Source organism: Arachis hypogaea, chromosome 4 (assembly GCF_003086295.3).
Source record: "Arachis hypogaea cultivar Tifrunner chromosome 4, arahy.Tifrunner.gnm2.J5K5, whole genome shotgun sequence".
NCBI lineage: Eukaryota > Viridiplantae > Streptophyta > Magnoliopsida > Fabales > Fabaceae > Arachis > Arachis hypogaea.
In genome coordinates this window covers 95691053-95714679 of record NC_092039.1, presented here as the reverse complement: position 1 = coordinate 95714679, position 23627 = coordinate 95691053, and the positions used below count along the sequence as shown (strand labels likewise).

The window sequence follows — 23627 nt, the reverse complement described above, 5'->3', positions numbered from 1 at the left end:
TCCTACTCAGAATACACAGACAAGGTTAGACCTTCCGGATTCTCTTGAATGCTGCCATCAGTTCTCGCCTATACCACGAAGACTCTGATCTCACGGAATGGTTGGCTCGTTTGTCAGGCGAGCACTCGTTGTCAGGTGATCAACCATGCATCGTGCCATCAGGAATCCAAGAGATATTCACTAAGCCTCAAATGCTTGTAGAACAAGAGTGGTTGTCAGTCACTTTGTTCATGGGTGAGAATGGTGATGGGCGTCAATCATCACCTTCATCAAGTTGAAGAACAAGTGATATCTTGGATAAAGAACAAGCGGAATTGAATGGAAGAACAATAGTAATTGCATTAATACTCGAGGTACAGCAGAGCTCCACACCTTAATCTATGGTGTGTAGAAGCTCCACCGTTGAAAATACATAAGCATAAGGTCTAGGCATGGCCGAATGGCCAGCCTCCCAATGATCTAAGAACACAATGTCCAAAGATGATCTAGAGATCTAAGTGATCAAAAGATCCTAATACAATAGTAAAAGGTCTACTTATAGAAAACTAGTAACCTAAGGTGTACAGAAATGAGTAAATGACATAAAATCCACTTCCGGCCACTTGGTGTGTGCTTGGCTGAGCAATGAAGCAAATTCGTGTAGAGACTCTTCTTGGAGTTAAACGCCAGCTTTGGTGCCAGTTTGGGCGTTTAACTCCCATTTGGGTGCCAGTTCGGCGTTTAACGCTGGAATTTCTTGAGGTGACTTTGAACGCCGGTTTGGGCCATCAAATCTTGGGCAAAGTATGGACTATCATATATTGCTGGAAAGCCCAGGATGTCTACTTTCCAACGCCATTGAGAGCGCGCCAATTGGGCTTCTGTAGCTCCAGAAAATCCACTTCGAGTGCAGGGAGGTCAGAATCCAACAGCATCTGCAGTCCTTTTTGGTCTCTGAATCAGATTTTTGCTCAGGTCCCTCAATTTCAGCCAGAAAATACCTGAAATCACAGAAAAACACACAAACTCATAGTAAAGTCCAGAAAAGTAATTTTTAACTAAAAACTAATAAAAATATACTAAAAACTAACTATATCATAACAAAAACATACTAAAAACAATGCCAAAAAGTATACAAATTATCCGCTCATCACCATGCTAACTTAAGCATCGGAGTGTCATTGCAGGTACAACCACCAACCATTCTGCATATCAAGCTCGGGTCACTGAACCCCCACCTCGGGTCTCTCCAGACGACCGAGCTACACGTTTCAGGTAACCCTCGGAACATTGGCGCCGTTGCCGGGGACCTGGAAGTCATCCCTCTACCATGGCGGACGACCCTCACAACAATGACCGCGCTGCATCTGAACAAGAGGACGAAATTGACACCGGAGAACGACCGGACAGCCCTCTATCACCACGCACTCCAGGAGGAAACAAACAGAATCGCCCAAAGACATCACTCCCAAACAAAGATCCACAAAATTCCGAAAAAGAGAAGAGCTCGGAAATTCTAGAAGCAGTCCGGGCACAACAAAACCGACTGAAACAACTCGAAGAAGACATAAAGAAGCAGAAAGAAACTGAACAAGATCTGAGAAGGGAGACTCGAAAGCGCAGAGAATTAGAAGAAAACTGCGGAAAATAGAGGCCAACCTGAAAGACCGGACGGAACGCGGCACCACCCCCGAAGGCAACCATGATCCCTTCACGCAAGAGATCATGAAGGAGAAGGTACTGCGAAACTTCAAACCACCCGATATGGATCTCTACGACGGCACCACCGATCCAAGTCACCACCTCAGCAACTACAGAAGCAGAATGTACCTAGTCGACGCCTCCGACGCGATTCGGGGCAAAGCCTTCCCCACCACTCTCACCAAGTCAGCCATGAAGTGGTTCGACAACCTGCCACCAAGATCAATCACCAGCTTCGAAGACCTAACCAAAAAATTCCTAACAAGGTTCTCTATTCAAAAGGACAAGACAAAACATGCCCCCAGTCTACTCGGGATCAAACAAGGTAACCAAGAAACTCTCCGAGAATACATGGAGCGATTCAACAAAGCCTGCCTGGACATACAACACTTGCCCACTGAAGCAGCCATCATGGGACTAGCAAACGGCCTAAAAGAGGGACCGTTTAGCCAATCCCTATCCAAACGATACCCGACCTCCCTATACGAGGTGCAGGAGCGGGCAGAAAAATATATCAACATGGAGGAAACCTCCCAGCTAAGAGACTCTTCTAGGAAGGAATCAACCTACCCACTCCGAGATCGAGATCGGGAACAGAAGAAGAAAGAAGAACCCAACTCGGACAAGCCACGGAAGTACCACAACTACACCCCCCTCCGAGTCTCCCTGGTAGACATCTACAGAGAAGTATGCCACACCGAAAAGATCCCACCGCCCCGACCGCTAAAACACAAGAGAGCGGGGAGAGATCGGTCCGAATACTGTGAGTATCACAAGCTCTACGGTCATTCTACTAACGACTGCTACGACCTAAAAAATGTTATAGAAAAGCTAGCCAGAGAAGGAAAACTCGACAGATACATAGCAGAGAAAGGAGAAGAGACCAGGAAGAGAAGGCGGGGAGATAACGAAGATCGGGCCGAACAAACCCCGCGAACCCCTGAAAGACACGTTCACATGATAAATGGAGGTTTTGCAGGCGGAGGAACATCCAGATCCTCGCGAAAAAGACACCTCAAAGAAGTCTATCACGTCCGAGAAGACAATCCCCTGCCCGAATTACCTACTATCTCATTTACCCGAGAAGATGCTCAAGGAATAATTCCCGGGCACAACGATCCAATGGTAATCACCATTATCCTAGCAAACGCCAACTTACATCGAACCCTGATTGACCAGGGAAGCTCAGCAGATATCCTGTTCAAAACGGCCTTCGACAAGCTCGGACTTGAAGAAAAAGAACTAAAGGCCTATCCCACCGACCTATTTGGGCTAGGGGATACCCCGATCCATCCCTTAGGATACATCTTGCTACACACTACCTTTGGAAGAGGCGAGCAATCTAAAACATTAAGCATCGACTACATTATAGTCGACGTCACTTCAGCATACAATGCCCTCATTGGGCGACCAACCCTAAACAGACTGGCAGCTATAGTCTCGACCCCACACCTCTGTATGAAGTTCCCTACCGCAAAAGGAATCGCTACCCTAAAAGGCGACCAAAAACTAGCGCGGCGATGTTACAACGAGAGCCTGAGCCTAAAAGGGAAAGAGGTCAACACAATAGAACTCGGACGAGTTCAATCCCGAGAAGATCTTCGGCCACAACCAGAGGGAGAAACCGAAAGAGTCCAGATTGGGAACACACCTGAAAAAATAACAAACATAGGAGCAAACCTCGAAGCAGACCTAAAAGAGAAACTCATAACCCTCTTAAAGGAGAATTCCGACCTTTTCGCCTGGAAAGCCTCCGACATGCCAGGCATAAGCCCCGACCTGATGTGCCATAAGCTATCAGTTTACCCGGGATCCCGGCCTGTCCAACAAAGACGCCGAAAGCTCGGACCCGAGCGCACGCAAGCAATAGAAGAACAAGTACAAGCACTGCTAGATGCAGGGTTCATTAGGGAAGTAAAATACCCCTATGGCTCGCAAACGTGGTCCTGGTGAAAAAGCCCAATGGAAAATGGAGGATGTGCGTCGATTACACGGATCTCAACAAAGCCTGCCCCAAAGACCCATATCCACTACCAAACATCGACGCCTTAGTAGACGCAGCCTCAGGCTATAGATATCTCTCCTTCATGGACGCATACTCGGGATACAATCAAATCCCGATGTACGGACCCGACCAAGAAAAGACCTCGTTCATAACCCCAAGGGCAAACTACTGCTACGTAGTAATGCCCTTCGGGCTGAAGAACGCAGGGGCAACCTACCAGAGGCTAATGAACAAAGTGTTCTCAGAGCACATCGGATTACAGCTGGAGGTGTATGTCGATGACATGCTGGTAAAGACACAAGAAGACAAAAACTTGCTGACCGACCTCACCAGTATCTTCGGTACCCTCAGAAAACACAACATGAGACTTAACCCGACAAAGTGCACCTTCGCCGCAGAGGCCGAAAAGTTCTTAGGCTTCATGCTGACTCAAAGGGGCATCGAAGCAAACCCGGACAAATGCCAAGCGATACTCAATATGAAGAGCCCGACGTGTGTCAAAGAAGTACAACAACTGAATGGAAGGCTAGCCGCCCTATCAAGATTCTTGGCAGGATCAGCAATAAAGTCACTACCTCTCTACTCACTCCTAAAGAAAGGGAAACCCTTCTCATGGACCCCGGAGTGCGAAAAAGCCTTTCAAGAATTCAAGGAATTCCTCGGGCAGCCACCAATCCTAACCCGACCTCTAAAGGGAGAAGAACTCGTACTATACCTCTCGGTTGGAAATCGAGCAGTCGCTTCAGCGTTAATACGAGAAAATGACCGAGGACAACACCCCATATACTTTGTAAGCAAGGCGCTACAAGGGGCCGAATTAAACTATCAGAAGATAGAAAAATTCGCCTACGCCCTAGTGTTCACAGCTCGGAGGCTCCGTCCCTACTTTCAAGCCCACACCATCAAAGTCCGGACAAACCAACCCATGAGACACATCCTCCAAAAGACAGACCTGGCAGGACGAATACTGCAATGGGCGGTGGAACTGTCCGAGTTCGACCTCCACTATGAAACCCGGACTGCCGTAAAATCTCAGTATCTAGCCGACTTCATCGCAGAATACACTGAGACCCCTGGAACCCCACTCTCATGGAACCTGTATGTCGACGGGTCCTCAAACAAAACTGGAAGCGGAGCCGGGGTTATACTCGAAAGCGACCAAGGAACGCGGATAGAACTATCCCTAAAATTCGAGTTCCAGGCTTCGAACAACCAAGCCGAATACGAGGCCCTACTAGCAGGTCTAAAGCTAGCTGAAGAGGTCGGAGCCCAGAAAATCACAATCTTCAGCGACTCCCAGGTCATCACATCACAAGTAAATGGAAGCTACCAGGCCAAAGACCCAACTATGAAAAAATACCTGGACCAAACACAGGCACAATTACGCCACTTTTCAGAAATACAGATTCAGCACATACCTCGGGAACAAAACGCCCGGGCAGACGCCCTCTCGAAGCTTGCCAGCACCAAGCCCGGAGGCAACAACAGAAGTCTCCTCCAGGAAACCTTACAATCCCCCTCCGTACTAAGAGAGGAAGAAGCGCTAAACATATCTAACCAACAGCAAGGATGGATGACCCCCATACTCAACTACCTGAAATCGGGAACTCTCCCCGCCGAGAGAAAGGAAGCTAAAAGACTCACGAAAGACGCCCAGAATTATACACTAATTCACGACGTATTATACAGAAGAGGATTCTCAAACCCCCTCCTTAGGTGCGTCCCGACCTCAGAAACAAAGAACGTCCTCGAAGAAGTCCACGGAGGCATATGTGGGAACCATCTTGGAGCTCGGGCATTATCCAAAAAAGTAGTCCGAGCCGGGTTCTACTGGCCGACCTTGCAGAGAGACGCAACGGAATTTGTGAAAATATGCTCCCCCTGCCAAAAACACGCCAATTTCCACAAGGCACCACCCGAAGACCTTATCAGCATCACCGCACCATGGCCCTTCGCAAAATGGGGACTTGACCTACTCGGCCCGTTCCCCCAAGGACCGAGGCAAGTCAAATACCTCATAGTAGGGGTCGACTACTTCACAAAGTGGATCGAAGCTGAACCCTTAGCCACCATTACGGCTCAGAAAAGCCGCAAATTCCTATACAAAAACATTGTCACAAGGTTCGGAGTCCCCTACTCCATCACAACAGACAATGGAACACAGTTCACGGACACAAGTTTTCAGAACTTGGTGGCCGAACTAAAAATCAAACAGCAATTCACCTCAGTCGAGCACCCACAAGCCAATGGACAAGCAGAGGCTGCAAATAAAGTCATCTTGGCCGGGTTAAAACGGAGACTCCAAGAGGCCAAAGGGGCATGGGCCGAGGAGCTCCCACAGGTGCTATGGGCATATCGGACAACTCCACACTCTACAACGGGAGAATCGCCATTCCGACTAGCTTATGGGATGGAAGCAATGATTCCTATCGAAATAGAGGAAGGGTCACCTAGAACCATCTTCTACAACGAAAAAGGTAACCCGCAGGCACAAAGGGAAGAACTCGACCTCCTCCCCGAGGTCCGAGAAAGAGCTCGGATCCGAGAAGAAGCCTTAAAACGGCGAACGGCCCTCAGATACAATCAGAAAGTAATAAAGCGAAGCTTCTCCATTCACGACCTGATTCTAATCCGAAATGACATCGGAACACAAAAGTCGGGAGAAGGAAAACTGGCTGCAAATTGGAAAGGACCCTACAAGGTAGCAGAAGTCTTAGGAACAGGCTATTACAAAGTATCCGACCTAGAAGGCAATGAGCTGCCTAGGGCCTGGCACGCCTGTAATCTAAGACGATACTATAGCTAGAAAAATTTAACCCGAGGTGTACTCTTTTTCCCTACAAGGGTTTTTTAATGAGACACCCGGTCAAGTAAGGCACCCGACCTAGTCAGGGGTAAACACTCTGTAAATATTCTTTCTTTTTTAATACTAATCAAATTTTTCTATTTTCTTTTCTTCTTCCTCATGATGAAACAAATCTGGGAAAGTACCCCGCCAAGGCGCATTAATTTATGCTCGGCAAAACGCAAAAAATCATTGCCAAGAGACCACACAGGGTCGGCAAAGATAAAGCGACGAGGTTCAAATTAATGTGAGAAGTTATAAAGCAACTCTGAAAAGGCTCAAAAAGCCAAATAAAAAGATATTGCAAAAATAACTTAAAAGGCCGACCAACGACAAGGTCGGACCCGACAAAGGGAAGTACTCGACCCCCCCCCCCCCGAGGTCCGAGTAAAAAGCCCGGACCCAAGAAGGAAGCCTTGAAACGGCGAAAACAAAGATTTCGAAAACGCTTACTAAAAAGTTGCTATACAAAAACAACTAAAAAGTACAAGCGAAAAAACGAAATCAAAGGAAAGGGTAAAACAAAGTTTCAAAAAGCGCTAGCTAAAAAGTTGTTATCCAAAAACAACTAAAAAGCATAAAAGCGAAACTAAAAGTCAAAACGCGAAACAAACACCGCATAATAAGCTAAAAAAGTTACTACAAGTAGCTAATAGCAAAAAGGTGTCCAAAGCATTCACAGAAACCATCCAAAAACAAAAAGCCCACAGGCCGGGAAAAAAACCAAAGATAAAAGGATTACAGAGAATCAAGATCCTTTCCGGACTCCACATCGACAGAAGGCCGCGGAGGAAACATAGAAATCGGGACAGCATCGACGGCACCGTCATCTCGGTTTAAAACCTCCACACCGGATCCATCCCCGGCCAAAGGCAAAGTCGGATCGGACACCGGAACTTTGGGGTCGGACACCGGAACCTCATCCTCGTTGGGAGCAGGAACAATCTTTCCCTCCACAACAACGTTATCCGTACTGAATAAGCTCAGATCCAGGTCAGGAGCAAGAACCCGGACCTGAGCCTTCAAGTTCTCAAACATAGCATCCATACCCTTAGCCACATGACCTTCTAGCTCGTAAAAGTCATCCTGAGCGGATTGCAATCTCTCCTTTGCCTCCACAAGCTCGGCATATGTCCGAGTATAATTCTCCCTCGCCGCCTTCGCCATCTCCTCAGATGCATTCGCTGCCGCCACAGCCGCAGTAGCTTTAGCTTTCTCTTTCTCTAAAGATGCCTCCAGCTCAGTAATCCTAGCAGCCTTCAGTTGACTAATCCTCTCGAACTCAGACTGAGCCTTCTCAAGTCGGGAGCTGGTCGCCCCAAGGGGGGATTTCTTGAACTCCCGGGCAATAGCGGCATGAAGACTAGCCATCCGGACACAGCTCCGCGCCATATACTGAAAATGGTGCTCCATAGACACATCATCAGTAGAAATAAAAGTCTGAGGGAGAATATGCTGTTCAATCCAACCAAGAGCATCAAAATCCTTATCGTTAAAACCCGCAAGCTCTTGAGAGGTCTTCTGCTTCTTGGGAGGAGGACCCGAGGACGAAGGAGGAGAAGAGGTAGCAGGCCCAGAGGTCGGAGGATCTTGACTTATAGGTCGGAACTGGGGAGTCGGAATAGTCTTCGACCGAGTAGTAACACCCACAGTAGTCTTCTTCGGAGAAGATCGGGCAGAAGCCTCCCCAGCCTCGATATTTCGAGCAGCCACAGACTTCTTCGTCCGACGAAGGTACTTCATAGAATCCGCCTGAGAAGACATCTCTGCAGAAATAAAAGAAAAAGGATTACCACAACAGAAATTCCACCAAAACAAGCAAAACCAAAATACTAAAAAAGATGAATCTCGGAGAGGTCGGGAACTACTTAACTCGGAACGGAGAAGGCTTGGATCTCCCAACATTTTCTTCGTGTCCAAGTGAGGTGCCCGACCCCATAAACTGCTTACCACACCCACAAAAGCCTGCTCCACCTCATCTAGACTCTCAAGGGTATACTTAGTAGACACTACATTCTCCTGCCAACAAAGAGGAAAAGAAGGCTCCCCACTCTCATCTAGAAAGAAAGGTCGGACGTCTCCAGTAGCCCGGACCTTGAAATAAAAGTTCTTAAAATCATGAAAGGACTCGTCATACAGGGTACAAAACTTCCTTCCCTGGTTAGCCCTAAAAGAGACCCAAGATACCTTCCCTCCACCCGACCCCGGCTTCGTCAACACAAACAAATAGGAAAAAAGAGAAATAGAGGGAGAGACGCCCAAAACTGACACAAAAGTTGAAACAGCTTTAAAAACGCCCAAGAATTTGGATGGAGCTGCGTAGGGGCAAGATTACAAGACCACAACACCTCGGACTCCAGATCGGTAAAGGGAAGTCGGACACTCAGCTTAGAGAAAAAACAATCATAAGTATAAAAGAAGAGCTTCTCGAAACTATCTAGGGGCGGGAAGCACACTCTCTCCTCGGAGTCAGGGGCAACTAGTTCATAATCCCTCTCAGACTCTCTATTTTCACATATGCTACAGTGCCTACGGAACCTAGCTAAATACTCAGAATCTACCACAGAAGGGACTCTTAGAGGAAGAGGGTCTACCCAACCAAGACCACATGGAATTTTAGTCGACATCGCTTGAAGAACCTTTCGAGACATAAAATTCTTGCCTACAAAGAAGAATACAACAAGAAGCAAAAATCACATAAAGAAGACAGCAAGAACCCATTCAGCAAAACAAGAAACAAAAACCCCACGAAGAAAATGCGGCAACCCGGAACAAAAATACCAGAGAACAAAAAAGAACCCCCCCCATATACAAACAACAACAATGGCGGCGCCTCTTTTTGGGGCAACCCAGGCATAAAGAAAAAGAAACAAACAAGAGCCACACAAAGAACAGAAGCATATGATCACAAGAAAAGAGAAACATGGGAACAAACCTGGAAGAAAGAAACGAAGACGACGAGCTCCGAAGCAAGAAGAACGAAATGACGGCACAGAGGAAACCCCGGAAAGACACACGGAAAGATTCGGGGAAGCAGAACAAAGAGAAAGAAGAAGCAGTGCTCGAAAAAGGATAAAGAAAAACAAAACGCAGAAAAAAGGGAAGGGAGCAAATAAATAAAGCCTTCACAGGGCCCGAACGGAAATCGAGGAAAAACGGTAAAATGCAATAAATGCAGGAACGGCCATTTTTGAATTTTGAAAAACTACTATGCCCGAGCTCGACCTCCCAAAAAGGACGAACTCGGGCAGGGGCACTGTTCATACCCTGACCGGGCTCCTCCAACTCGGCAAATTCATAAAAAGGTCCGACCTCGTCCTAAGGCTCACGCCTAAAGGTCGGACCTCGGACAATAAAGCAAGGAAGGCCCATCAAAAGGAACGCAGCCCAAAACCTAAAGGCCGAAAAGGCCTAGAAAAGGCGGTTCCACAAAGATAGAGATAAAACTCCCAAAGATAAGATAAGATAAGAATATCTTATCCAGGGAAGATCACGGCCAACTACTACAAATACACTGGAGCACCCAGGTATGGCATTCATTCCACATTCTACACATATCTGCTTGGACCCATGCTAACTTAAGCATCGGAGTGTCATTGCAGGTACAACCACCAACCATTCTGCATATCAAGCTCGGGTCACTGAACCCCCACCTCGGGTCTCTCCAGACGACCGAGCTACACGTTTCAGGTAACCCTCGGAACAGTAATCATAATAGGTATAGCTTTGAGGTTCAAACTTCAAAGAGAAGTTTTTAGAATGATATGGGGGTAATTCCCATTCTTGTAGAGATAATATTTTCATGATTTTTATTTTTGAGTAAATAGGTTGTTTGGTATTGGAGTCTCTATAATGGGTTAATTCAATAGATCCAGTGTCTACTAATATGAATTCATAGAATTTCTGGGTTTTTTGTGGGTTAATAGGAATGTAATGGAAAGTGTTTGGGAAAATAGTCTTGTATAGGGTTTTTCTGTCTTTTTTGAACCATTCTTTTTCAATGGTTAATATTTTAATAGGATTGGGCTTTTCATAATAAGGAAACTGTTCTTTCAAAGGTTGAGTGTTGTAGAGATCTGATGGTTGTAATAATGTGAATTTATTATTAGTAGTAATTGAAGGGCTCTTAGAAGGTGATGATGATGATGATGCTTTTACAACCTGTGACATTGTCATAGGTCTTAATGATAATGGTTTTGCTGGTACAGGGATAATAGGTAATTTTGTTTCTTTTACTTGGTCAAAAGGTTGACCATAATCTTCACTGGAGGCTGGTTTTTGCTCCATCTTTTCCCTGCAAAAATTCTCTAGTAAGAAAGTCAGGGAGTGAATTTAGTTCTCCTTTTATATGTTCAATAGTAAAATCAAAGCATGATAAAATAGCTTGCCATCTTGCAAATATTTGTTTTGAAACCAAATTTTTTACATCATTCTCTAAAACATTTGGGGCTACTTTACAATCAGTTCTTATTAAGAAGGTTTTATTAAATAAATCTTCTTGAAATTTTGAAACACATAATACTATGGCAAGTATCTCTTTTTTAACTGTGGGGTAGTTCTTTTGGGCTTGGTTCCAAATTCCTGAATGGTATTTTACTATCTGTTCTTTTGAGCTTTTAGGAGGTATTTGTTTAAGAATTCCTCCATATCCTAATTCTGATGCATCTGTTTCTACAATTAATTTAGCCGATGGGTCTAGTATATTTATGCAAGGTATTTCTTTTACTGCATTTTTTATTTTTATTATTATAGAAGTCATTTCTTTTGTCCATGGAGGTGGGTTTTTTCTTAACCTTTTATAAAGAGGTTCGCAAGTAACTCTTATACCAGGTAAGAATTCTGCCACATAATTTAAACATCCTAAAAATCTTTGTAATTGTTTTTTGTCAGTTATTTCATTTGGAAACTTATCTGCAAATTCAATAGCTCTTTTAATAGGTACTATGGTTCCTTGATAAATTTCATATCCTAAGAACCTTACTTTAGTTGTAAAAATTTTCATTTTCTTTTCTGATAAAACTAATCCCTGCTCTTTTATAATGTCCATAAATTTTTCTAGATGATATATGTGCTGCTTTATACCTTTTGAGTATACTAATACGTCATCAAGATATACTATAGTAAATTCTATATGTGGGTAAAATATATTATTCATTATTTCTTGAAACTCGCTTGGAGCATTTTTTAATCCTTGAGGCATTACATTCCATTCATAATGTCCAAAAGGTACTATAAAGGCTGTTTTATATCTATCTTCCTCTTTTACTGCAATTTGATAATATCCTGATTTTAAATCAAATTTTGAAAAGATATTTGCTTTATTTAATCTTTTAATTAAATCACTTTTATTTGGTAAAGGATACCTAATCCATTTTAATACCTTGTTTAGAGGTTTATAATTGATAACTAATCTTGGAGCACCTCTTTCTATTTCAGATGCTTTCATCACATAGAAGCCTGTACAGCTCCACGGTGATTTTGAAGGCCTTATTAGTCCTTTATCTAGATATTCTTGTATTTCTTTTTTACAATATTCTAGATACTCTTTGTTCATATGTATCGGTTTTGCCTTTGTTGGTATGTCTTTTTCTTTAAACCCATCTTCATATGGTAAAGATATTTCATGTAATTTTCTATGTTGAAAGGCTGTGGGATTTAAACTACATAATTCTTTTTTAATTTTTTCTTCAATTGCTTTTATTTTACCTTGTATTTCTGGGGTTTGTAATTGTTCTTCTATTCTTTTATGTGTAATTTCTTGGTTTAAGTAGTTAATTTGTCTTGTTTTTCTTTCTATAATATTAACTTGACGCGGTAATTGTTGTAAAGTTTTCTCTAGGCTCAAACAATTAATTTGTTTTACTTCTGTTTCCATTACACTAACCTGTGTAGATAGGTGTTGTAACAGATTGAGTTCATGCTGTTTTGGTCTTGTGAAAAATTCAAAATGGACAGGATGATTAGGGATTCTTGTACAAGTTATTCCGTCTATGTCGACATTAAAGGGATATAATAATAAAGTGAAAGGATTTCCTAATATAACTTGATGAGATATATTTCTTGCTAAAAAGAATGTAGTGGCAAAGCATACCCTATTTTTACAAATTTTTGCTTTGGATAACTTATAGTCTATAGTCATTTTGTCGTTTTCTGCCATTAAAACTCTTTCTCATAATATTTTGTGGGTATTAATCCTTCTTGTATACAATTAACATCAGCTCCTGAATCTACCATAGCTATTAAATCAAATTTTTCTTCTCCTACTATTAAAGTTATCGTAGTAAACCATTTTTGACTTACTAATAATGTTAATATATTTATATAGTTTTCTGTACCTAGGTTAATATAATTCTCAGGGATTGTTATATTACTAGTCCCTTCATTATTTTGCAAAGATTGTTCTTGGATTTTTATTATGTTTTCTCCTTCTATTTTTAGTAATCTGTAGTCCATATTAATGTTTTGTTGTTTTAATTCTGAAACTTCTCTTTTTAACTTTTTTATCTCTTCTTTAAGAGAATTAAGGGAAACTTCTTCTTGTGGATTTTTAAAACGATTATAAATTTCTTTTATTTCTATTGGTCTTATTTCTTGCTTACTTTCTTCTTCTTTTTTAACTAATTCAGCTAATTGTCTTATAAATTCATCCCTTAATGGTGTATCTTCTAACTTGTCAATTATTTTGACTAGTGTAGAAGTTTGTTCTTTAGTTAAAACATTTACAGTTTTTTCGCAGTTTCTACAGTTACATAATCCTATTCCTAAACAATTATTATTATCCTGTTCCTCTTTTCTGCTATTTCCTCCTGAGCTCTCTTCTTCTGACATAAAGTCTAATTGTTGTATAAAATAGTCTTCAGTTTCAGAAGAATCTTCATAACTTGATTCTTCTTCTGATTCTGAATTGATTAGTATGGCTGTTAAAGCGTGTTTAATTTCTTTATTTTCTATTTTATTTATTTTTTGTTCTGTCGTACATTTATTAGCATAGTGTCCTTGTTTTTTACATTTCCAACATATTACTGGTTTTTTCTTATTAGAAAATTTAGGTTTTCCTTTAGGGGTTTTATGGAATTTTTTATGATATTTCTGTTCATAATAAAGGGGTTTGTCTATATTATATTTAGGTTTTTTATAAAATTTTCTCTTTTTAACTTTATGCTGTCCACTAGGTGCTTTTTCAGGAGTTATTCCATATTGATAACAAAAAGTGCCAAGCTCTCTTTTACCCGTGATACTTTTTTGTTTTATTTTCTGTTGTATCTTGGTATCTGTGCATACTTCTATACCTGTTTGTACTATTATATTATGCAATTGTCCAAAAGTTAATGAGTTATAAGGAATCTGGGTCCCAAATTGTGTTTGTAGTTTTTGTAATACTTTTTCAGAGAATAATTTTGGTAAGGCTGCTACGAATCTTTCTTTCCAGAAAGGCGCATGTGCATCATCTCTTATCATGACTTTTGACATAAAAACATCTTTATACCATCTATAATCAGACATGGTTGGACATCTTAAATTCATTAATTGAGTATGTATCCTATCTTTAAAAATACTGGGATCTCCTACAAAATTTTTAATAATAGTGTATATTAATGTGGATGTAGCGTCTGGTGATTGATCTTCTTGTTTAATACTATTAATAATTAATTCTTTTTCTTGGACGCTGAGAAAATTATCCCACCAACCTTTTAATTGTCCTGTAAATCCTTGGGTTATCATGATTGCTGCTTCTCTATCAGAAGCTTTTCTCATCTTATAGGCAGTTGCAGCCATAGTCATATTACACATTTGATCTAAAATGGCTTGTTCACTTAATCCATCTATATTCCATTCTACTAAGTCTGATCCTGAAAAACTATTTTGTACTAATTGTGTTCGCTCTTCTAGGCCTACATCTACTGGTGACGGTCTAGGATAATAATTTCTGGTTTTAGGATAATCTCTTTTATAGGATATTTTATTTAATTCTAATTCTTCTTCCTTTTGCAATGTATTAATTGTTAATTTTCCTAGACTAATACTTCTAAGTTTTTCTTTTAATTCTTCAACTTCTGTTTCTACTTTAGATTTTAAGCTAATATTATCTAAACTTTGTAATTTATATATGGGTTTTTCTATGGGTTTTTCTACCTTAATAACTTTTTCCATATTTTCCATTCTTCCTAATTGATTTTTCATTATATCTAACATGGTGTTAGTAAAGTTTAATTGTTGATGTAATTTCTTAATATCTCTTTTCTCTATGTTTCCTTCTGTATTACTATCTTTATAAGGTGTTGCTTCAACTTCTAGGTCTTTTCCTATTGGTATTTTGATAGTTTCTTTAAGAGGGTATTCAGATTCTATTACTGATCCTGAGCTTGTTTTCCAAACAACAGTTGGTTTTGTTAAAGGACATAATTTCTTTTCGGGTTTGGAGTAATAATTTACGTACCAATCAAAGAAGAACAAGCTAATCCTATTTTCTTTCATAAAATCATAGAATAGTTCTCTTATTCTAATAACCTCTTTTTCTGAATGGTTGGTAAAATACCAATCTCTTAATGATTTATTGTAATCAGCATTAAAATCTTGTCTAATCCATTCTTTATCAATCTCAAATGGTTCTTCCTTTATAATTACGGACATAATTTGTGATTCTCTTGGATCAAATTCTGAAGGGGATTTATATACAGCAGTGGCAATATGTGGCCTTCTGTTGTCAATTCCTACAATATCATCGATATTTCCTATGGACGAATTATCTATAGAATTTCTATGGCTAATAGTTTCAACATTATCAAGAACTCTTAATGATTGGGATCTATTCATCCTGATTCTAATATCAGGTCCTTCTCTTATGATTTCTCTTATCCTAGTATTTTGTATTTGTGGTTCTTCAATACCATCAGGTATTATCCATTCTTCAGGCATACGACTCTTTAATTCTTCATGTCTTAATCTTCTAGGTGTTTGTATATTAGATCTTTTTAGGTTTGCATGCATAATTATTGTTTCTTCTTTTGATGATTGTCTTAATGCTCTAAAGTCATAATCAACTTTAGTAATTTTATAATATATCCTATAGATTATTTAAAATGGATCATATTTTTCATTTATAATGGTCTCATCAGATGTCACTTGCAATTTTAAAGCTTGCCAGGTGTATTCATTTGTTAGATTCATAGCATAATTTGGGTAACAATTAAAAAACACTGGTCCATCATGACAGTTACTTTCTAATATTCCTATTAATGAATCACTAAAATTTTTTAACCTGGTATCTCTTAAGGTTAATAATATAGGCAGATTAATTCCTATTCTAAAATTAGGCTTTATGGCTTCTTGTATTAATCCTATATGGATAAAGTTATATCCTTTTCTGCTATGTTCTTTCAATTTATCTTCTTCTAAGATGGTAATAATTTTATTACTACTCGTTCCTGGTTTACAATATTCTAACATGTGGATTTCATAATTTTTTTCCTTCCCAGAAGTTTCTCTTTTTATATATTTTATCTTTATCTACTATAGGTATACTCCAATTATGAAAACTTTCTTCTAATTTAGCTATTTCTAACTCATTTTTAGTTCCAGAGGTGGAAGCTTCATCATTATCTGTTTTTATTACTAAAGAATTATTTTTCCCTAGATTTAAACTACTCATCGTTCTCAATAAACTAGCCATTTTATGGTTAGAACTTTGTGAGTTACGGGACCACCCTCGTTAATCAACGGATTCACTGCCTTACTAGGACTTACAACCGGGATTACAATCTGGGCTGACCAACGTATTAACAGTTCTCACTGCTACTTCAAAGTTGTAACTATAAAATATTTGAGGCTTATCAAGAAGATTTGTAATAAAAATCCAGTTAAAAATAATTCCTTTATAAATGTTATCATATACCTCCCTCTCGAGCAGGCTCTGATACCACTTATAAAGGAATTATTTTTAACTGGATTTTTATTACAAATCTTCTTGATAAGCCTCAAATATTTTATAGTTACAACTTTGAAGTAGCAGTGAGAACTGTTAATACATTGGTCAGCCCAGATTGTAATCCCGGTTGTAAGTCCTAGTAAGGCAGTGAATCCGTTGATTAACGAGGGTGGTCCCGTAACTCACAAAGTTCTAACCATAAAATGGCTAGTTTATTGAGAACGATGAGTAGTTTAAATCTAGGGAAAAATAATTCTTTAGTAATAAAAACAGATAATGATGAAGCTTCCACCTCTGGAACTAAAAATGAGTTAGAAATAGCTAAATTAGAAGAAAGTTTTCATAATTGGAGTATACCTATAGTAGATAAAGATAAAATATATAAAAAGAGAAACTTCTGGGAAGGAAAAAAATTATGAAATCCACATGTTAGAATATTTTAAACCAGGAACGAGTAGTAATAAAATTATTACCATCTTAGAAGAAGATAAATTGAAAGAACATAGCAGAAAAGGATATAACTTTATCCATATAGGATTAATACAAGTAGCCATAAAGCCTAATTTTAGAATAGGAATTAATCTGCCTATATGATGAGCGGATAATTTATAGGCTTTTTGGCATTGTTCTCATATAGTTTTTAGTAAGTTTAAGCTACTTTTAGGGATGTTTTCATTAGTTTTTATGTTAAATTCACATTTCTGGACTTTACTATGAGTTTGTGTGTTTTTCTGTGATTTCAGGTAAATTCTGACTGAAATTGAGGGATTTGAGCAAAACTCTGAAGAAGGCTGACAAAAGGACTGCTGATGCTGTTGGATTCTGACCTCCCTGCACTCGGAATGGATTTTCTGGAGCTACAGAACTCCAATTGGCGCGCTCTTAATGGCGTTGGAAAGTAGACATCCAGGGCTTTCCAGCAATATATAATATTCCATACTTTATTCGAGGAATGACGACGTAACTTGGCGTTGAACGCCAAGTACATGCTGCTGTCTGGAGTTAAACGCCAGAAAAACATCATGATCCGGAGTTGAACGCCCAAAACATGTCATAACCTGGAGTTTGACGCCAAGAAATGCCTTAGCTCGTGGAATGATCAAGCTCAGCCCAAGCATACACCAAGTGGGCCCCGGAAATGGATTTATGCATCAAATACTTACTCATGTAAACCCTAGTAGCTAGTCTAGTATATATAGGACATTTATCTATTGTATTAGACATCTTTGATCTCAGTTTTGTTTTATTTTTCATCTTAGGGGATCATTGATCACGTTAGAGAGGGCTGGCCATTCGGCCATGCCTGAACTCTTTGCTTATGTATTTTCAACGGTGGAGTTTCTGCACACCATAGATTAAGGGTGTGGAGCTCTGCTGTACCTCAAGTATTAATGAAATTCTATTATCTTTTATTCAAATCTCTCTTATTCTTATTCCAAGATATTCATTCGTACCCAAGAACATGATGAATGTTATGAGTCAGATTACCCTCATTATCATTCTCACTTATGAACGCGCGTGATTGACAACCACTTCCGTTCTACATGCAACAGAGCTTGAATGCGTATCTCTTAGATTCCCCAACAGAATCTTCGTGGTATAAGCTAGATAGATGGCGGCATTTATGAGGGTCCGGAAAGTCTCACCTTGTCTGTGGTATTCCGAGTAGGATCCTGGGAATCCGGAAAGTCCAACCTTGTCTGTGGTGTTCCGAGTAGGATTCTGGTAATGAATGACCGTGACGTGCTTCAAACTTTAACCTGCTGGGCGTTAGTGACAGACGCAAAAGAGGGATTCTATTCCAGTAGGAGCGGGAACCAACCGGTGATTAGCCGTACTGTGACAGAGTGCGTTAGCATAGTTTTCACTGCGAGAATGGGATGTAGCCATCAGCCATGGGTGATGCCTCCAGACTGGTTAGCTGTGCGAGTGACAGCCGCACAGGTTATTTCCCCGTGAGGAATGAAAGTAACCACAGTTGATGGTGAACCCCTATACAAAGCTTGCCATGGAAAGGAGTAAGAAGGATTGAGTAGGAGGAGTAGGAGAGCAGGCGTCCGAGAGCTCTGCAGCATCTCCATCCGCTTATCTGAAATTCCCACCAATGAATCTGCATAAGTATCTTTATCCCTTTCATTATTTCTATTTTCGAAAACCTATAAAACTATTTTAAATCTGCCTAACTGAGATTTGCAAGGTGACCATAGCTTGCTTCATACCAACAATCTCTGTGGATTCGACCCTTACTCACGTAAGGTTTATTACTTGGACGACCCAGTACACTTGCTGGTTAGTTGAACGGAGTTGTGAATTCAATCAGTGCCATAATAAAGCTTTCATTCAAAATCCAAAGAACGCATGATCACAATTTCGTCCACCAAGTTTTTGGCGCCGTTGCCGGGGATTGTTCGAGTATGGACAACTGACGGTTCATCTTGTTGCTCAGATTAGGTAATTTTCTTTTCAAAAACTTTTTCAAAAATTTTTCTTTTTGTTTTTCGTTTTTCAAAACTATATTTTCGAAAAAAAAATTAATAAAAATACAAAAAAATTAGAAAATCATAAAAATCAAAAATATTTTATGTTTCTTGTTTGAGTTTTGTGTTAATTTCTAAGTTTGGTGTCAATTGCATGCTTTTAAAATTTTTCTTGCATTGTTTTCGAAAATCCATGCATTCATAGTGTTCTTCATGATCTTCAAGTTGTTCTTGACAAGTCTTCTTGTTTGATCTTGATGATTTCTTGTTTTGTGTCTTTTGTTGTTTTTCATGTGCATTTTTGCATTCATATTTTCCATGCATTAAAAATTTCTAAGTTTGGTGTCTTGCATGTTTTCTTTGCATCAAAAATTTTTCAAAAATATGTTCTTGATGTTCATCATGATCTTCAAAAGTGTTCTTGGTGTTCATCTTGACATTCATAGCATTCTTGCATGCATCTTGTGTCTTGATCCAAAATTTTCATGTTTTGGGTCATTTTTGTGTTTTTCATTCAAAATTTGATTTCAAAAATATCTTTTCCTTATTTCCCTCCAAAATTTCGAAATTTTGGGATTGACTTGGTCAAAAGTTTTCAAAATTAGTTGTTTCTTACAAGTCAAGTCAAAATTTCAATTTTAAAAATCTTATCTTTTAAAATCTTTTTCAAAAATCATATCTTTTTCATTTTTTTTTGAAAATTTCAAAAATCTTTTTCAAAATATTTTCAAAAATCTTTTTCTTATCTTTATATCAAATTTTCGAAAATTAGCTAACAAGTAATGTGATTGGTTCAAAAATTTGAAGTTTGTTACTTTCTTGTTAAGAAAGGTTCAATCTTTAAGTTCTAGAATCTTATCTTGTAGTTTCTTGTTAGTTAAGTCAATTTTAAATTTAAATCTTTTTCAAAATATCTTTTTCAAATATATCTTTTTATCTTTTATCTTATCTTTTTCAAAAATCTTTTTCAAAATTTGATTTCAAAATATCTTATCTAACTTCTTATCTTCTTATCTTTTTCAAAATTTGATTTCAAATCTTTTTCAATCAACTAACTAACTTTTTGTTTGTTTCTTATCTTTTTCAAAACCACCTAACTACCTATCCCTCTCTAATTTTCGAAAATTCTCCCTCTCTTTTTCAAAAATTCTTTTTAATTGTTTTAAATTTTAATTTTAAAACTTATTTTATTTCTAATTTTCGAAATTACTAACTTCTTTTTCAAAATTATTTTCGAAAATTTCTTTCTCTTCTCTTATTCTATTTAATTATTTAATTACTAACACTCCTCTTCACCTCTCTTCATCTAAATCCAAATTCTTCTTCATCCTTCCTCATTCTTCTACCCCTTTCTTCTTCTACTAACATAAAGGAATCTCTATACTGTGACATAGAGGATTCCTTTTTCTTTTCTTGTTTTCTTCTCTTTCTTATGAGCAGGAACAGGGAAAAAGGCACTCTTGTTGAAATTGATCCAGAACCTGAAAGGACTCTGAAGAGAAAATTAAGAGAAGCTAAATTACAACAATCCAGAAATAACCTTTCAGAAATTTTCGAACAAGAGAAGGACATGGCAGCCGAAAATAATGATAATAATGCAAGGAGAATGCTTGGTGACTTCACAAAGCCAACATCCAAGTTTGATGGAAGAAGCATCTCCATTCCTGCCATTGGAGCCAATAACTTTGAGCTTAAGCCTCAACTAGTTGCTTTAATGCAACAAAACTGCAAGTTTTATGGACTTCCATCTGAAGATCCTTATCAGTTCTTAACTGAGTTCTTGCAGGTCTGTGATACTGTAAAGACAAATGGAGTTAATCCTGAAGTCTACAGACTCATGCTTTTCCCTTTTGCTGTAAGAGACAGAGCTAGAATATGGTTGGATTCACAACCTAAGGATAGTCTGGACTCCTGGGATAAGCTGGTCACTGCCTTCTTGGATAAATTCTTTCCTCCTCAAAAGCTGAGCAAGCTGAGAGTGGATGTTCAAACCTTCAAACAAAAAGATGGTGAATCCCTCTATGAAGCTTGGGAAAGATACAAGCAGTTAACCAAGAGATGTCCATCTGACATGTTTTCAGAATGGACCCTATTAGATATATTCTATTATGGTCTCTCTGAATTTTCGAAAATGTCACTGGACCATTCTGCAGGTGGATCTATTCACCTGAAGAAAACGCCTGAAGAGGCTCAAGAACTCATTGACATGGTTGCAAACAACCAGTTCATGTACACCTCTGAGAGGAATTCCGTGAATAATGGGGTCCCTCAGAAGAAAGGAGTTCTTGAAATTGATGCTCTGAATGCCATACTGGCTCAGAACAAAGTGTTGACTCAACAGGTCAACATGATCTCTCAAAATCTGAATGGATTGCAACATGCATCCAACAGTACTAGAGAGGAAGATTCTGAAGAAGCTTATGATCCTGAGAACCCTGCCATGGCATAAGTTAATTACTTAGGTGAACCTTATGGAAACACCTATAACTCATCATGGAGAAATCATCCAAATTTCTCATGGAAGGATCAACAAAAACCTCAACAAGGTTTTAACAATGGTGGACGCAATAGGCTGAATAATAGTAAGCCATATCCATCATCTTCTCAGCAACAGACAGAGAATGCTGAACAAAATAATTTTAATTTAGCTAATATAGTCTCTGATCTGTCAAAGGCCACTTTCAGTTTCATGAATGAAACCAGATCCTCCATTAGAAATTTGGAGGCACAAGTAGGCCAATTGAGTAAGAAAGTTATTGAAACTCCTCCCAGTACTCTCCCAAGCAATACAGAAGAAAATCCAAAAGGAGAGTGCAAAGCCATTGACTTAGTCAACATGGCCGAATGCATCAAGGAGGAGGAGGACGAAAATCCTAGTGAGGAAGACCTCCTGGGACGTCCTTCAAGCAAGAAGGAGCTTCCTATTAAGGATCCTGAGGAATCTAAGGGTCATACAGAGACCATAGAGATTCCATTAAATCTCCTTCTGCCATTCATGAGCTCTGACTATTATTCATCCTCTGAAGAGGATGAAGATGTGACTGGAGAGCAAGTTGCTCAATACTTAGGAGCTATCATGAAGCTGAATGCCAAGTTATTTGGTAATGAGACTTGGGAAAGTGAACCTCCCTTGCTCATTAGTGACTTAGATACTTGGATTCAGGAAACTCTACCTCAAAAGAGACAAGATCCTGGCAAGTTCTTGATACCTTGCACCATTGGCACCATGAGCTTTGAAAAAGCTCTATGTGATCTTGGGTCAGGGATAAACCTTATGCCACTCTCTGTAATGGAGAAGCTTGGGATCATTGAGGTGCAACCTGCTTTATTCTCACTGCAATTGGCAGATAAGTCAGTGAGACAAGCTCATGGGATAGTAGAGGACGTGCTTATAAAAGTTGAGGACTTTTACATCCCTGCTGATTTCCTAATCCTAGATACTAGGAAGGAAGATGATGAATGCATCATCCTAGGAAGACCTTTCCTAGCCACAGCAGAAGCTGTGATAGATGTCAACAGAGGAGAGTTAGTCCTTCAATTGAATGGGGAATACCTTGTGTTTCAAGCACATGGAAATCCCTCTGTGACAAAAGAGAGTAAGCATGAAGAGCTTCTCTCAGTTCAAGGTCAAGAAGAGCCCACACAGTCAAACTCTAAGTTTGGTGTTGTGAAGCCACAACCAAACTCTAAGTTTGGTGTTCAAACCCCATATCCAAACTCTAAGTTTGGTGTTGGGACTAGACAACATTGACTTGATTGCTCTGTGGCTCCATGAGAGCCACTGTCAAGCTATTGACATTAAAGAAGCGCTTGTTGGGAGGCAACCCAATTTTATTTATCTAATTTTATTTTATTTTGTTTCTTTGTTATTTTTGTGTTTAATTAGGTACATGATCATGAGGAGTCACAAAAAAATCAAAAAAATTAAAAACAGAGTCAAAAACAGAAGAAAAAAAAATTTTCACCCTGGAGGACGCACGGGCTGGCGTTCAGCGCCCAGAAGATGCATCTGGCCAGCGTTCAGCGCCAGAACAGAGCATCTTCCTGGCGCTGAACGCCCAAAACAAGCAACATCCTGGCGTTTAACGCCAGGATGCGCACGCAGAGGACAATCTGGCGCTGAACGCCAGAAACAAGCTTGAAACTGGCGTTCAACGCCAGAATCAAGCATCACATGGGCGTTTAACGCCCAGATCAAGCATCACATGGGCGTTTAACGCCCAGAACATGCACCAATGGGCGTTTGAACGCCAGAATGGTGCATAAAGGCAATTTACACGCCTATAGGGTGAAGGAATGGTATTTCTTTTCACCTCAGGACCTGTGGACCCCACAGGATCCTCACCTCAGGATCTGTGGACCCCACAGGATCCCCACCTACCCAATTCTTACCTTCCCTCTTAATCCTACTTTTGTGATTTGAATATCCATGTCACAATTCCCAATACCCTTCACCAATCACCTCAATTCCTTTTCCCAATTACCCCATGCACCATTCACATCAACCTCCTCTTCCCCATAAACCCCACCTACCCCCATTACATTCAAATTCAATTTCCCACCCATTCCCACCCAAAATGGCCGAAACCTAACCCTCCCCCCTCCCTATAAATACCTCTCCTTTCTTCTTCATTTTCACACAACACTACCCATTCTTCTCTCATATAGCCGAACCCACTCCTCTCACTCTCTTTC

At 39.7% G+C, this 23627-nt stretch overlaps 1 non-coding gene across 1 annotated transcript; it reads right to left on the bottom strand.

Moving 5' to 3' along the window:
- Window positions 1-20901: 20901 nt before the first annotated feature.
- On the bottom strand, window positions 20902-21005 carry LOC112798533 (small nucleolar RNA R71). The gene has a single exon (XR_003200142.1). It is a non-coding gene; the product is annotated as a small nucleolar RNA R71 (small nucleolar RNA).
- Window positions 21006-23627: the final 2622 nt, after the last annotated feature.